Source organism: Plectropomus leopardus, chromosome 18 (assembly GCF_026936395.1).
Source record: "Plectropomus leopardus strain MGB_pleo_1.0 chromosome 18, ASM2693639v1, whole genome shotgun sequence".
Taxonomy (NCBI): domain Eukaryota; kingdom Metazoa; phylum Chordata; class Actinopteri; order Perciformes; family Serranidae; genus Plectropomus; species Plectropomus leopardus.
In genome coordinates this window covers 5,423,903-5,439,155 of record NC_142193.1, presented here as the reverse complement: position 1 = coordinate 5,439,155, position 15,253 = coordinate 5,423,903, and the positions used below count along the sequence as shown (strand labels likewise).

Sequence of the window (15,253 nt, the reverse complement as noted above, 5' to 3'; positions counted from 1 at the left end):
ATTGACTTTTTTGATTATAATAACACATGTACATCAGTTTATTAAATGATAATAAGCACATAGTCTTATCTTTAAAAAAAATTAGCTTGGTTGTTTATTTGCATTTTGGATTTTGGTAGTAACGTGCAGTATTTTTACACTGAGCTGCAGCAAACAACTTTTTATTTTTGTGGGTGTTTTTTGGGGGGTGGGGGAGTTGACAGGGGGAGGCTATCTTTGGGGCCTAAGTGTGCAAGAACCACCACTGTTCTTTACTCTCTCCAAACAAGGCTTTTCTTAAAAGCTGATGTTTCCATTATCTAAAAATACCTCCCCAAAATGTGCATTTATAAAACAAATTGCTTCTTGTAATCACGACGCATTGATTTATCTCCCATAAACAACCTTCTCTCTCAGAGATGCAGATCTGGTGAAAGGCTTTTCTCCGGGTTGGTTTGGTTTGGTTGGACTCCACCGTCAGCTGGTGGAAAATTGCTCCATCTGGGTTTTACAAGACAAAAACCAACACAGCAGCAGCAGCACTGGCTCTTTCTTTATTTTGTACTGAACTGGCCTGAAGGGATTTTATATCACGTTAGAGAGAAATGGAAAGAAGAAATGGGTGGATGAAAAATGGAAAAAAAAAAGTCAGGGTTCCCTCGTCCATTTGGCATGCATGGATGGGTAGAGAGAGAGAGAGAAGAGGGAGTGTGTGGGTGGATGCAGAGAGGAGTAGAAGAGGAGGAGGAGGAGTAGGAAGGATATATATTTATATATTTTTTTAAAGAGGGGTTCCTTCACTCCAGGGACACCTATCTGTCTGACCAGAGGAAGTGGAAGAAAAAAAGGGGGGAAAGGAGGGGGGATGCAGGTCCAGATTATTTACACCCTTTCCTGGAAGGGAGGAGTAAAAAAAATGCTGCTCTGCATGTGTAATTGTACATATGTGTGTTGGATGCACACATGTATCATTAGGCGTCATTAAGCACAAATTATACAGAGAGAAAGAGAGAGACAGATGCTGTTGTTGGCACATTATTTTGCCCCCCCTCCCCTCCCAATCTGCAGCCAGGGGGAGGGAAAAAGAAAGAGGAGAGAGAGAGTGAGGGAGAGTTAATCTAATACATGTGTGGTGTGATTAAAGGAAGAGCTTCACTGCTGTTGACATTTCAGATGAATGTGACGCCTGGAGAAAGGGATATTAAACATACAGGAAGATATCAAACAAGGGCAGGAGAAAAGGAAGAGAAAGGGTTAAAAATCCAAATCTATCAGAGGGAGATCTCCCCTCCTCTCTCTCTCTCTCTCTCTCTCTCTCCCCCCCTCCCTCTCTCGACCACTTGGCTGCTCGCTGCCTCTCTCTCCACCTGTTAGTGCGGACCCCTCATGCACTCACATCCACCTGTTTGTGTAGGAATCTCCTCCACTCACAATCAGAGGTAAGAAACATTTTTTAGTTTGATTCTCAGTGCTGTCTGGTGCGATTTGCTGCTCTTTTACTGGTTGCTGCCGTTTCTTGTTTTTTATTATTCACTTCTCAGAGGCTTTTGCATTTTTAAAAAATAAAAAAAAATTGCCTGCTTTTTCTGTGCTCTCGTCTGTTTCTCTTTTTAGATGTGACTGCTCTGCATGTGCATATCAGCAGCAGGAAATCATTCCTTATTTTACTCAATACTGCACAATTTTTAAAACTTGCACTTTACTTGAGTTCTGGTGCTTTTTATTCCATTTAAAACTTCTACTGCACTATATCTCAGAGGGAAGTGGAGTAAAGTCTGGAAGCTGTATTTAATAGTTGCATTTCAGATTGAATTTTTATCAAAATATGTATGGAAATGAATAATTTTAATGACATTAAGTTGTCTTTCTTATGAGGTTTAATTAATCATGATGCATTGTTAACATTATGAAAGGTAGTCCATTAACAAGAGAGTATTTTGTTATAAGAAATAGTTTACAACTTTTAAGGTAATGTGCTATAAAAAAGACTTCTTAGATTTAAGTCAGATTTTCTGGTATGTGTACTTTAAGAAATTAAAAGCTTTTGTGATCCAGTGATGACAGCTAAATGTTAACAGCTTTATTGTATTCATTTTGTGCAAATCATTTTTTTTGTAAAAAAATAAAAATAAAAAAATGCACAAATTAACTTTAAATTAATTAATACAATACTGGAACAGACCCCTGTGATCTGACATTAAACAATGGGTTATAAATGGTTAAAATGGGCTCATCCATGATCAGTTTCATTCTTAAAAAAACTATTCACATGTTGCTTTGCATTTGTTTCAATAATCCCATAATATATAATACACTCTGCATAATGGATACTTTAACCTTTAATAAACTTGTAATGAAACTGCCTTGTTTCAGGCTTCGTGATGGGGCTTTAATTTATCATTTTCAGCATATTTTTTTAGGATTATAGTGTAAAAACACAAATTGTAATCCTTCAGTTTATCAGAAAACAAAAAAATCCTTATATAAGGGAGATGACTTGATACTAGTATAGTTTTCAGATTAAACTTTACTAAAATATTGTGTTGAATGAAGGAATTTTACTGTTGAAAACATGCTTGTTTGACTTGCATGCTGCTCTTGGACGGACTGGTTTCTGTTCAGTGCACACAGAGGTAATCCACAGCCTGAAGGGATTACACTTCATGCATGCTTACCCTGATACGCCCTCCACCATTCTTATACCAGGTTTCTTTTACTCAGTCTCATATCAGTTTCACTCTGATTTGTCAGTGATATTAATCCTTTGCTTAATCAAAAGTAGTGATATTATGCTGTAAAGTATAATAATAATAGAATAAAAATGATGCAATTTAATCAGCAATATCAGCAAAATCTGCTTAAAAAGTAATTTATGTGGTTTTGCTGACCTCTCGTGGTTGTCTTCTACTGATGTAGATGTGCAGTCTAGGGCGTGTCAGTTCCATAGACTGTATAAATAATGGACGTAGCTACCATGACGTCACACATTCGTCTCGTTTTGAAGCCTCAAGTTTGGAATTTGCGCTGTTGCCATCTTGTTTTTTGCCTGTCCCTCAGGTAGCCCACCCTGAAATATGTGTAACTTTGGGCGATAATAGAATGTAAATTGGTGCGGTATAGAAAAATAAACCCACTGTACAATTGTCATGAATGTTGAAATTCACCATGGAGAGCAAAACCGTTTTCTGTACCAGGCTGTAAATGGGTTTATTTCGGCTGTAAAGTTGGACATTTTAACATGGAGGTCTATGGGGATTGACTCGCTCTTGGAGCCAGCCTCAAGTGGCCATTCAGTGAACTGCAGTTTTTGGCACTTCTGCATTGGCTTCATTATCCGTTTCAAAGGTTGCCGCTTGGTCAGTACACAGAAACCAACAGGGATTATGCTTGATGTGTCTTATACATTTAAGACAAGTCAGTACTGCCAAATTTCAGCCTGGCATCCTCACTAGTTCGGTGTTTTAGCAGCCCTAAACTCAAAACTCTGGCGCTGCATGTCACTGTCGACAGGCAAAAACGGAACGACGCTTTGTGATTGGGCGTTATAAGCCATGACGAATCCTTCTCTGAATGGTCACACCTCATGTCATGTGACCACTTTGCGGAAGAAAACATGCTAAATCAGCCTGTGAACCATTACTACCCGGCGTTATTTCAACATTTATAATGCGTTACAGGCGTTGCTGACCTTGTTGTCTTTGTTAGCAGCTGCTGTGGAGTTAAATTCTAAATTTTATCACGCTGCTACTGCTTACATGCACAGGGGGCAAGTTATTATCTAAGCGATTTGCAACAGTTACCGTGTTCAGTGATGCTTCCAGTTTACAGCGGCTTCTGCATGCACAATGTACCCAAACAGTCATGTGATATGCGTTTTAAGGCGTGGATGGAGATAAGAGCTGCAACGGTGCTAAAATGCTCATATGGGTGGGAATTGTTTTTGTTTTAAGACTCCATCTCATATTTTAAACAGATCAATGTTCTGACCTAATAGTTATGCTGGTTGCACAATCAGGACATAAGCCTTCTTCTTTCTAGACTGGGTGTAAATCTCTTGCCTTGTCAGGGGTCGGCAGAAAGTCAAAATTTAGGCTGTGTCTATAGTAACGACTTATAGTAACTACTGCTTGTAACAAAGTGGCACATCTCATATTTAGACTTTAAAATGAGTGGGCTTTTTGGATAAAGTATTTGGGACAGGAGCAATCCTGTATGTAGCAATCCTGTATGTGTAGAGTTTTCGATCCTGAGATCAATTTGAAGTTTTTGAAGAGATGTCGCCGGACTTGCAGTTTGTATCAGACCACAACACAGCACCACCTGCATTGTAGTAGTGGAAAGAAACATGTTTTTATGCAAATGATGTGTTTCAAAATACAGTTGGAGACATCATCAGCATCCACAAGTCCACTGCCATCCGCAGGGTGTCACTGGCACTGAGCTGCCACCTTGGCAGTATCCTCACCTCCATACTGACAGTGATAAAACAATGATTCTGCCAGGCCTCTGGCTTTCTTTGCATCATGGGCTTCATTAATGGGACTCACATTTAGATCCAGGCACCATCTGAACATCAGTATCTTTATGTCAACCACAACCATTCAAATGTTCACACTGCTATGTTATGTTGTCTTTGATTTGGTGGCGAGATGACAAACGCATCCTCTGGGAGAGAGTTTTATACCAGGACTTCAAGGCTGGCAGAGTGACTTGGCTGCACCTCTGTGACAGCAGCTACCCACAGAAACACTAGCTTATTACACAGATAATCACTCTGTGGAAAGAGCGAGAATGGCCTATAACACCATTCACTTGTTCAGTTGTTGTGCGACTCATTAAAGTGCAAGTAAGCTATTGTGCATATCTTTCAAAAAGTTTCCTTTGCACATATATATCTATTTCTTCTGTTACTTCCACTTGAACTTTAATATTTGCCTTTATGCTGTCTTTATTCTGACTTATTCATTTCATGCCTCCAATTATCTGCAAAACTGAAAAACTGAATAAATATGTAAAAATTGAGCTTAGTACAAAACAAATGAAAATTTAATATAATTAAGTTGAAAAATTAAGGTCATTAAATTTAGTAAAAAATATGGTTACAAAGAAAGTGAGAAAACTCAGCAGATGTTATTCATATGTCAGCACCATGGATAGCGCCATCTGCTGAAAGGGGGAGAGGGAGACAGACTGTGACGCTATCCATGGTGCTGAAACTTTGAATCAGTGCCTGCTGTCATTTCTAAATATGAAAGAGACAAAGATGAAGAGACTAAATACATAAATAAAGAAACAACTTGCCACTTAGTTAGAAATTCAGGCTTGACAGTACCCTAATCATTAGCATTTTTAAAGTTTCACTGCCTTCACATGGAGATGAAGGATGCTCCCCTAAAACTGTCTGCACTGCGATAGCAGCGTTCACTGTCCTCCACACACATCTGTGGCACCAAGAGGATCCCCCTCACCAAGCTACACTATCAGTCACTACAGGAGGTAGATGTGCACCCTATGGTCCCTGCAGTGCACTCGTCAGTGGACAAATAGTCCGTACACACCTAATTAGCTAAGGCAGATCTGTCCTACTGTTTAAAAACATCCTTATCATTGAAATAGTGTACTGCTACAGTACATACAAATACATTTTCTGCAAATAATCAATATAAAGGGCAACATGGAAGTTAATATCGCCCCGGTTCCCTCGACAAAAAGCTAATTGGACTTTTCCACTGGATTTTGGGTTATTGCAGAAGATAAGGTCTGTGGCCAACACTTTATGATGCTTGCAAATTTATGACACAAGTTTTGTTCAGCAAGATGGTCTCCACAAATGAACACCACTTTTGCGATTATTTAAGCGTAAATGCAATTGCCAAAAGTAAAAAGCTAACGTTAGGTTAAAAACGAACAACACCATGGTTGCATGATGGAAACAAAGTAGGAGGGCTTCGGCTTCCTATAGGCAGCTGACACATCACAGCAATAAGAAGGTGCTCTTTGGTGAAATAATGGAGATATTTGAAAAAAAGGCGCTCTTCTTCTGATAAAAAGCTAGTTCATGATGGAACAGAAAAAAATTTGCCAACATGTCTTGGCCAACACAAGGCCTTCATAAGGGCCTGTTTGTAAATAGTTAAATAGTGAAATTCCAATATGTGACTTAGGCTAACTGCTAGAACGCTGCTTTTTTCCACTGTTTCTTTTCAATAAAAAAAACAAACAAACAAACAAAATCCTTACATATATCACTTTTTTCATTTAAAAGAACAATGAAATATTCAGTGAAATTTTCTGCAAATGTTATCACTGGAATCTCTGGTTGGCAAAAAAAAACAACCAAAAAACCCTTTTTATTTCAGATTTTCAGTCTAAAAAAGACAATATGCATGTAACTGTAGAAGATCAATTCTTCCTCAGGTTGTTAAATCCCCCATATTCTCATATTCTGTTTGGCTGGAGTTGGTTGTTTGTTATTTCTTGAACATCATTATTTTTCCTCCATTCTTCCTCAGAAAATGCCTGTAACGCTCGTTTTTTCTTGGCTCATGCAACTTCTTCAAAACAGCCCGTACCATCAGGTCTGTGTCAGTATTGATTTACATGCAGCTGTTGGAGGGGATGAATTATAATGCGCTGTTTTGGTAACGGGAGAGTTTCAAATCCCAGAGAAAAGTTTGGCAGGCGGAGTGAATTAAATTATGTTGTTTTCTCCTCTAACTGCAACACGTGGTTAATTATCCATGAAACAGGACAGTGAAGTGTGAAGCAGCCTGGTGGTCGGTCATCACTCTGGATAAATACAATATTATCTACTAATAATTATCAACAGTCTGTCCAAGTCTCCCCTCTGCCTGGTGCATGCTGGGAGAAGCTCCTGTCAGAGTGGTAGTAGATTTGACACACATGGTATATAAGATTAATGGGTAGAGTTGAAGATAGTTGATTTTAAAAAAAAATAATTAAAAGAAGAGATGGCATCAAAACACAGATGGAGAGTAATGAGTCAGAAATTTGGGAGAGGCTTGAGTTTTAAGCAAGTACGAAGTGTACAAAATTTTAAGTGAGTCAGAGTCATGGTATTTTACAGGATAGCTCAGAGTGGTGCCTGCGTCACCTCAACTATTTAATTTTAGATGCAGATGGAATATCAAAGAATATACAACAGGTAGTTCCGACCAAGCAATCTGATTGGTCCACAAGACATTTAGAACATGCTCAGATTTGCATGATGGCACACCTTCCTCATCACTGAGAGAATTACTTTGCTGTTTCTGAATCACCACTTTTGAAGAAATCCCGATTATCATACCAATTGAGATAGTAGACAGCAACATCAATGAACATCTATTTCACTACATTGAAAAGTGAAAGCTTGAAGAAAGCAAATAAGGATGATCACATAAAGAGCAACAGCCAGCTCACTGATAAACTAACTATATGCTAACATTAACCAGCATAATCCACCATGTCCTGAACAGACACTTTATAAACACTGAGAAAAAGTGACATTTGCGTGTATGAACATAAAACAGCAAACTTCACTTCAAAACAAAAAACTTCTCAGTTCAGAAATATACGCAAAGTAATTGGGACTGCAGTGAAACGTTGTTTATATATATATATATATATATATATATATATATATATATATATATATATATATACGTATTAGTTGCTGGCCCATGGCCTATATATGTTACTTAATGTTTCCTCATACATATTGTAAGAAAATGCAAACACAACAGTTTGTATGATCGTATGAATTGGCACGCTGTTGAGTTATGGAGGTTTAGTTTAAGAATAGAAACATCCTGAAGACATATTTTAAAATGGCTGAAAGTTCACATGGTTTTGACTTCAGAAAAACCTTGTGTCATGTGACTTATCCACTGACGGGCCACTGTGGACCGCTTCCCTCTTTACTCCCAGCAGCACACTAGTAGAGTGATTGCAACCTTCCAAATTACATGGATTATGCACAAATTACAGGCTCATCACCATGTAATATATGTACAAAGCATTAGTGCCCGAGGTGCATTACTTTCAGTAGGAAAATGAACAGTACATGAGACGGCCTGGGCTTGCCATAGGAAATTAGTTATGTTGATTTTCTAATATTGTGCTTCCAAACAGACAAACGTTAAACCATGACTCATACACATCATGATTATGGACCACATATTCAGACAGTCTCTCCTTAAGGACTTGGCTGCTCTCAGATGTTCACATTAAAACTAACAGGAGTCATTTTTACCCAGAATGAAAAAAGAGAGATTGAGTGGGTGTGAAGTGGGCGTGATGGTAGCAGAGCTCCCAAAGAAGGTTCATGATGCTGTTGGACGGCAGACAAGCACTTTGTTTGAAACATAATGAGTTTAACGTTATTCCCCCGAAATCCCGAAACTCTACAGCCACATGTCCTGCCTGGCATGGATGAAACAGATGTGATCCCTCACCGACTTCCCATCTTTAGAGGCTGTGTCCAACAGACATTTTTTTCTGAGGCCACGTATTTAGGCCATGCTACAAACAGCAGCAACGCGACAAGCCGCTGGACATGAATTCAGCGTTGAGCACTGCTGGTTGGGTGTTTTTTTCTGAGCGCCCAGAGTTCAAATTTGGGAAAAACGTTGTGCACGTCACGATCACTTCAGCGGTTCAGTCACAGTGAAAGAGAGACGTATATTACAAAGACAAACCGTCATATATGACATGTGCAAGTGCAACAACAACAACAACAATGGAGGAGAAATCTGAATTAACCCTTAGGGCCTTGTGCTACTTGAAGACATCTTTCACAAGTATTTAAACCTTTGAACTCAGCTAAGCAAATTGGAGTTTTTGCTTTCAAAAACATGGGAAAAAAGACAACTTGGTAAGGAATGTTCCACAAATTGAATGAAATTAGTAGATTTAGAATTTAAAAATAAAAAAGCTAGGGAAAAATAAATGGAAAGGAAAAAACTACAATTACTTTTATCATAAACAGATTTTATGTTACTAAATTATTATACATTTTAGGCACTTTTCTGTGTCATTTCCTTGTGTATGTTTTATTTTTTACTTAAACTTACTTTCAAAGAGTTGACTGACCAATGCATCTTCACATAACGATTTGTATGATATCCTATAAATTAGTCGCCAAAGAATGGCATGACATCCTTAATGCAGAGTTATGTCATCAACTTAAAGTTACTGTGGTAAGAGTTTATGGAAAGAAACATGGTGAGGATGTACCTTAAAATGACTCAAAGTTCACTCAGAGTTTACATGGTTATGAACACCAGACTCAAGGGAAAGATCCTGTGTTTTGTAACCAATCCACTGCCCTCACCTGCCTTCTTACTCGACTGATCGGTACTGCGTTCTGGTTTACTCTCGTGATTATGTAGGGTATGTAGAAATTTGGATGCAATACTTTTTGGTCGTAAAAACTTACCAACAGAGCATGACAACAGGTTGAACTGACAGTAATAATTGAGTTAATTGTTGGAACTTTACAATTTTATGATGTTTTAAACACAAATTCATTAATGAATGAAATGAGAAAACAGTTGACAGATTAAGTGATGACAGAATAATTGTTAGTTGCAGCATGATCTGGTGAAATCAGGTGATGCCACAGCAGCATGAGCGTGAGTGCTTTGTGTTTCATTTGCAGAAACTGAATTCAGAAAGGATTATTTAAGTAATAATCACTGAGTATTGGCATGATATGTGAGGCCGCGATCGTCCATAGCTTTGACCCATCCCTCCTCAACCTTTCCTCATCTGTCCCTCTGAAACCTGTCAGTAAGTATTCAGAGTGACAGCACTGTGACCACTGAGCCACAGTCACAGCGAAGGGGAGGCCATTAATGCAGAGAGCAACATGGAGACAGTGACACGTCTGCAGACAGAAAAGACAAAAACAAGCGACACAGACGGGATGGGGGGGGCGGGAGAGAGAGAGAGGGAGAGAGAGGGACGAGAACAAAGAGTGACAGGCAGGTGAGACAGGATGGTAAAGAGGAGAGAGGGTGAGGGAGGGAGGTGAGGATGAAGAAAGAGAAGCATTTTATGTGTCCTCATTAGCATAGTCGGCTCTGCTTTCTCCCTCAGCTTAACTCTCCACTGCTGAGTCTCACCAGTAATCCCACTGTGACTGAATATCAGTCACTGGACCAACACCAGATTTCACTTTCAAGTGGGAGAATGTTTCCGCCGATAAATGCTGCTTCCTCCTGAATTAAACATAACTACATCAGCTCTACAGCGGAGCACCACTCATCTGAAACAGCCAGCATAAAGAGATGCACATAATGGAGCTGGGAATGATAGAATAACAAAAACTGCAAAACTTTGGTCAAATTTAAGAGACCGCATCTCATAATCGTGATTTCTAAGGCATAATCAGTCATAATTATACTTAGACGATGACTTAGTATCTCAAAAATATGACTGAGTAGGATACAATTTAAAAAATGAAAAAAATTATTCACTGCTTTAAATTTCAAACTGATTACTTTATAACGTTGTATCCTTAGACCAACAATTTGTATTGAGGCTGGGGGATATGGCTTTAAAGTAATATCCCAATATTTTAAGGCTATATCGCGATACACAATATATATCGTGATATTTTTAAATGTCCTTTAAACTGTAAAAAGTCAAATAAAGTTGCTACTGTTATATAACAGAGTTGAATACACTACTGTTATACATTTAATACAGTTAAAAGGAAGCTGATGACGTAAAGTCATTTGCTGTGCGTGCATTTTTGTAGGATATCATACTGCCCGCTCTATGAGAATACATTGTTCCTTAATGTGATGAGCAAATAAGATGTGCGTCATATTAGAAATTCATGTTGCATGTCTTTCAAGGGCGGAATTTTGACTTTCGTGCTCATAATTCCTGTTTCCTGTTAGATTACTAATTTCTCTCTTTTGACCTTAAAGTCATGGAAGAAAATAAAATGTTTGTCTCTGTGAAATCCTTACTCACAGCATCGTAAACTCTTGTGGTGTTTTATGAGCCTCCAGACTCATGAGCCTGCTGCTGAAACTGGATTTCCTTTGTTCTATTTAATTTCCTTGCCAGCACCTGTAGCCATTCTTGTAACACTCTCAGTCTGAATGCTTTAAGATCTACAGCAACGTGGTCAATTAAAGTCGCCTTGTAGCCTTGTGGTGAGAATTAACTTTGTTAATTTTATCTTGGAGTACCAAAAACTGCATGAATAAGCTCTTCATCTTCTGCTAATAACAGCAAACTAAAAACATCCGAGGGAAGAATCCAGCAGAACTCAGCACATTTTTATAGGGTGGATCACATAAACCTTTTTTTTATAACCAACTTCATGCAGAGCAAACCAACAAATCTTCTCCAAGCTACATTAAAAAAAGAGGCTGTCATTATTGTTAAGAATGACTGCGTAGGAGAATGAAATCATGCATCCCGAGATCCATAAAAGATACTGGAAGCCTGAAAATGGAGTCCAGTTGAGTCATTTTCAGTCACCAGTTTGATCAACCCACTCACTCTGTCCCCACCTTTTATTTTAGATATACTGTAAGGCTCCGCTTCAGCCTCCCTGCAGAGCTTTTTAAAGAGTCACATGCCAACATCCACGTCTCCCGCTGTTTTAATGTCTTCAGATGAGCGTCTGATTTGTCCTCTCTCCTCGCGATCCCCCGTCTCCTACCAGCAAACATGAAGAAGGCTGCAGGTCTTGCAGAGTCAAATCAGGCGACACGTTTGATAATTGGAAGCAGCTGTTTTGGGATAATGAGGAGTCCACTTCTTATCCGCTTTCCAGCGGATGCTTTGTTAATGCGACTTTAAATTATTTGACAGGAGCTGCGTTATAACAAGTCAAGTACGTGTATAGAAAATTAGGGGTCAACAGATTATGGGCAAAAACAAAGTTTTGTGTTGCAGTTTGTTATGTTCCAAATTCTAAATTTTGACTAGGGATGATAACAATTAATCGATGATCGATTAATCGAGCCTTAAGAATTGAAACGAACATGTGAAATTAAATCGATTAATCGACAGGCTATGAAATGCTGTCAAAGAATATGCAATATGTTGCTGTGAGCTTTGTCTGAGGATAAAACGCATTTGGTATTGTTTAAAATAAGCAAAGTTAATGTTTTTTTTCAAATTTACAGATTAATTGACTGTTAATTTTACAGATTAATCAATTGAGGATAGTGCTTAGAATTCGCAACCCTAATATTGACAGAAAGATTTTTAAGTTTTATTGTAAATGCATATCGGTTCCAATATCGGTTACTAGTCTCATTAACTACTGATAATTGATATCGGTATTGGCCCTAAAAACCAATATCAGTCGACCTCACTAGAAAAAAAGAAATTTTTTATATGTGTGGTATTAGTACTTTTACTGCAGTAAAGGACCTGGACACTTCCTCCACCACAGACAGTGATGAAAACTCTGGTTATCATTTCATGTTTTAGCTTCGTGAGGATGCATGTAGAGTGAGTTGATTATTGTCAGACAGACACACCAAGAGGCATAGACCCTCAGCATGTTGCTGCATTTTACAGAAGAGCCACTTCACTTTAACAGGAAAAGAGAGTCAGGTGTTTCTCTCTCATGAGATACAACACTGTACATTCAATCCACTGATGCGTGTGTGCAAAGGCTGAGCTCTGTGACTGCGGCACAGCTTCTTACAGTTAAGTCTTTCCTCGTGGGTGGATGAAAAACTGGAGCAGATTCATAGTTTTCCCTTGCTTTCATTCAGGTAAAAACATCCACATTACATACTGACTATTTTGACTTAACAGCATCTTTGACTTAACACCACCTTAAAGGGACAGTACGCTGACTTTTACACAAAAAGATCAAATTTGGGTGTCCACCTTGAAAGTGTGCTGATTGTATGGATGTTCTGTGCTGCTGGTGGGGAAGATGTTTGTGAAGCATCCATGTTTTCACAGACATGGATTTAATCTGTAAGTGTAACCTGACAGGTTTTGTGGAAGCATACAACTGTGAGGTTGTAATTTTAGTCTTTACACTGTCAGCAGAGTGAAATTAATTTAAGTTTTCGAATTTCTCCTACATTTCTTTCACGATGTGGTTTGCTTTAGTGCAGCGGTTCTTAAAACTCTTTACACTGTGCACCCCCTCTGAAAAAAACAGGCTCTTCGGGTACCACCACTATGACTGATGTTAAAATGCAGCAGAGTAAGTCTTCCCTACAGCTACAGATAGTTGACGCAGGAGGGAGGTTTATTCCTAATGAGAAGATTTACTTGTCATTGACAGTTAAAACTAAGCTGTGTAAAAGGGGCAGCACTAGAACTGGCACTTAAACACTTCAAATCAGCTCTCATACACCAAAAGAGCCAGGCCCTTATCAGCTGAGCTGGAGACTTCACTGGCACCGTTAAAGTAGCCACAAGCGGCCTTTTAATAGCCCTCCACTTTGGTTTCAACAGGGCTGCTTAAAATGTTCCTCTTGATCTGCGCTTCTTTTCTAGTTGGAGTCACGACTGCAGTGTAATTGATTTTACCTCTGCTCACTATCTTACCACCACTGCTTAACTCATAACTAATCATGGGTGAATGTGCTATGTTCATGACAACCTAGCAGAATGATGTCAGAGCTACAATATTATAGTTATAGTTATTATATTTTTGCGATGGAAGATTAAAGAAAAAAAGTTAGATTTCAAGAATGAAGTCATAATATTATAAAAATAAAGTCATTACTTTCAAGTCGTATTGTTACGGAAAAAAATACATAATATGAAGGAATGAAGTCATTGTTTTGTGAGAAAAAAGTTGTAATTTGATGAGAAAAAACTCATAATATTATGAAAATGAAGTTAGAATTTTATGAGAAAGGGGATATTATATTTTGGAATAAACATATTGCCAGCAAACTCTAAAACAGGTGAGAGAATAGGTCAACAGGTTACCTTTCAACTGTGTGTGGCACAGCGTGACACCGGGAACAGTGGTTGTCAAAGAGGCTGAATGTGCTCTCTCCTGTTTTATAGTTTGCTAGCAATATGTTTATAACTGTAATCTAATATCCCCTTTCTTGTAAAAATATGACTTTATTCTCATAAAATTAGGCCTTTTCTTCTTTTAAAATTATGACGTTATTCTTGCAATATTACAAGTCTATTCTCAAAAAAATCTGACTTTATTCTTGTAATGTAACAAGTTCATGCGGAAAAAAAATATGACTGTTTTCTTCTAAAACTACAACTTTATTCTTGTAATATTATGACTTTTTCTTATATATTCTGACTTTATGTTCAAAGTCAGTTCCTCAATGTGGCCCCCTAAAACTCCATTGTATATTTCAAATTACACTTTAAGGATCACATAGTTTAACTATTTCATTTGAAATGTTATAGCATTTTGACAGCATTACATTTTTTTAATATTTCAGATTTCTTCATGTACCAATAAAGGGGGGTTGCATACTATAGTTTGAGAATTTAAGTGGATCCTTCAAGAGCCTAATTTGTTGGGAAAAAACAGTTCAAAAACAACTTTTACAACTTTTATTATTCCGCTAAAAAATAACACATTTTTTTCTCCCCATCTATAAAAGAACTACTTAATTTCACAGTGCGTAAATTAATGGACACTCTGTTTGTAAATCTCTTCTAGACGTTGCTCTTGTGTTACACATCAGGTCCCTGACGTCAGATCTGACCAGTTAAGTTTACTTTCAGAAAGGTTACCAGCAGAGCCTGAAGCCTCAGCTCTGACTCATTCAGACTGTACAGATGGCAGTTGGTGTTAATCACACTGGGGACGCTGGGGACATGTCCCCACCACTTTTTAAAATGGCCAATTTTGCCATCTCCTCTTTTAAAAAGCACATTTGTTCAAACTGTCTAAAAAAAGCTTGCACAAAGATATGTTAACTAACGTATGAGAACGCTTTGAGAACATTTTATTTGCATAATAAGATGCAAATAAAAGAAACGTGGTTTTAAGCCTCCGTGAACCAGTCAAGTTGCACTTAGAGTTTACATCCACATCTGTGAAAACATGGATACTAATTAGTTCATCCTTGGAAATTCTTTTTGAGATATCACTTTTATGAGAATGAGATGGACGCAAAGTTACAGTGACCTCAATGTTTGATGACCAAATCCCAATCAGTTCACTGGTAAGTCCTGGTGGACCTTTGTGTCAAATTTGAAGAAATTCTCTTCAGGCATTCTTGAGATATCGCGCTCACAACAACTGGAAGGAGGACCCAGAAACATAATGCCTCTGGCCACTGCTGCT

The 15,253-nt window shown here is 38.2% G+C and overlaps 1 protein-coding gene across 1 annotated transcript in view; it reads left to right on the top strand.

Annotated features, from left to right (window-relative positions):
- The first annotated feature begins 1,072 nt into the window (after nt 1-1,072).
- doc2a (double C2-like domains, alpha) overlaps nt 1,073-15,253 on the top strand; it is a 79,118-nt gene continuing 64,937 nt past the window's right edge. Inside the window, exon 1 of the mRNA XM_042504543.2 lies at nt 1,073-1,418. The gene's annotated coding sequence lies outside the window, so the exon portion shown is untranslated. The remainder of the gene's footprint in view (nt 1,419-15,253) is intronic.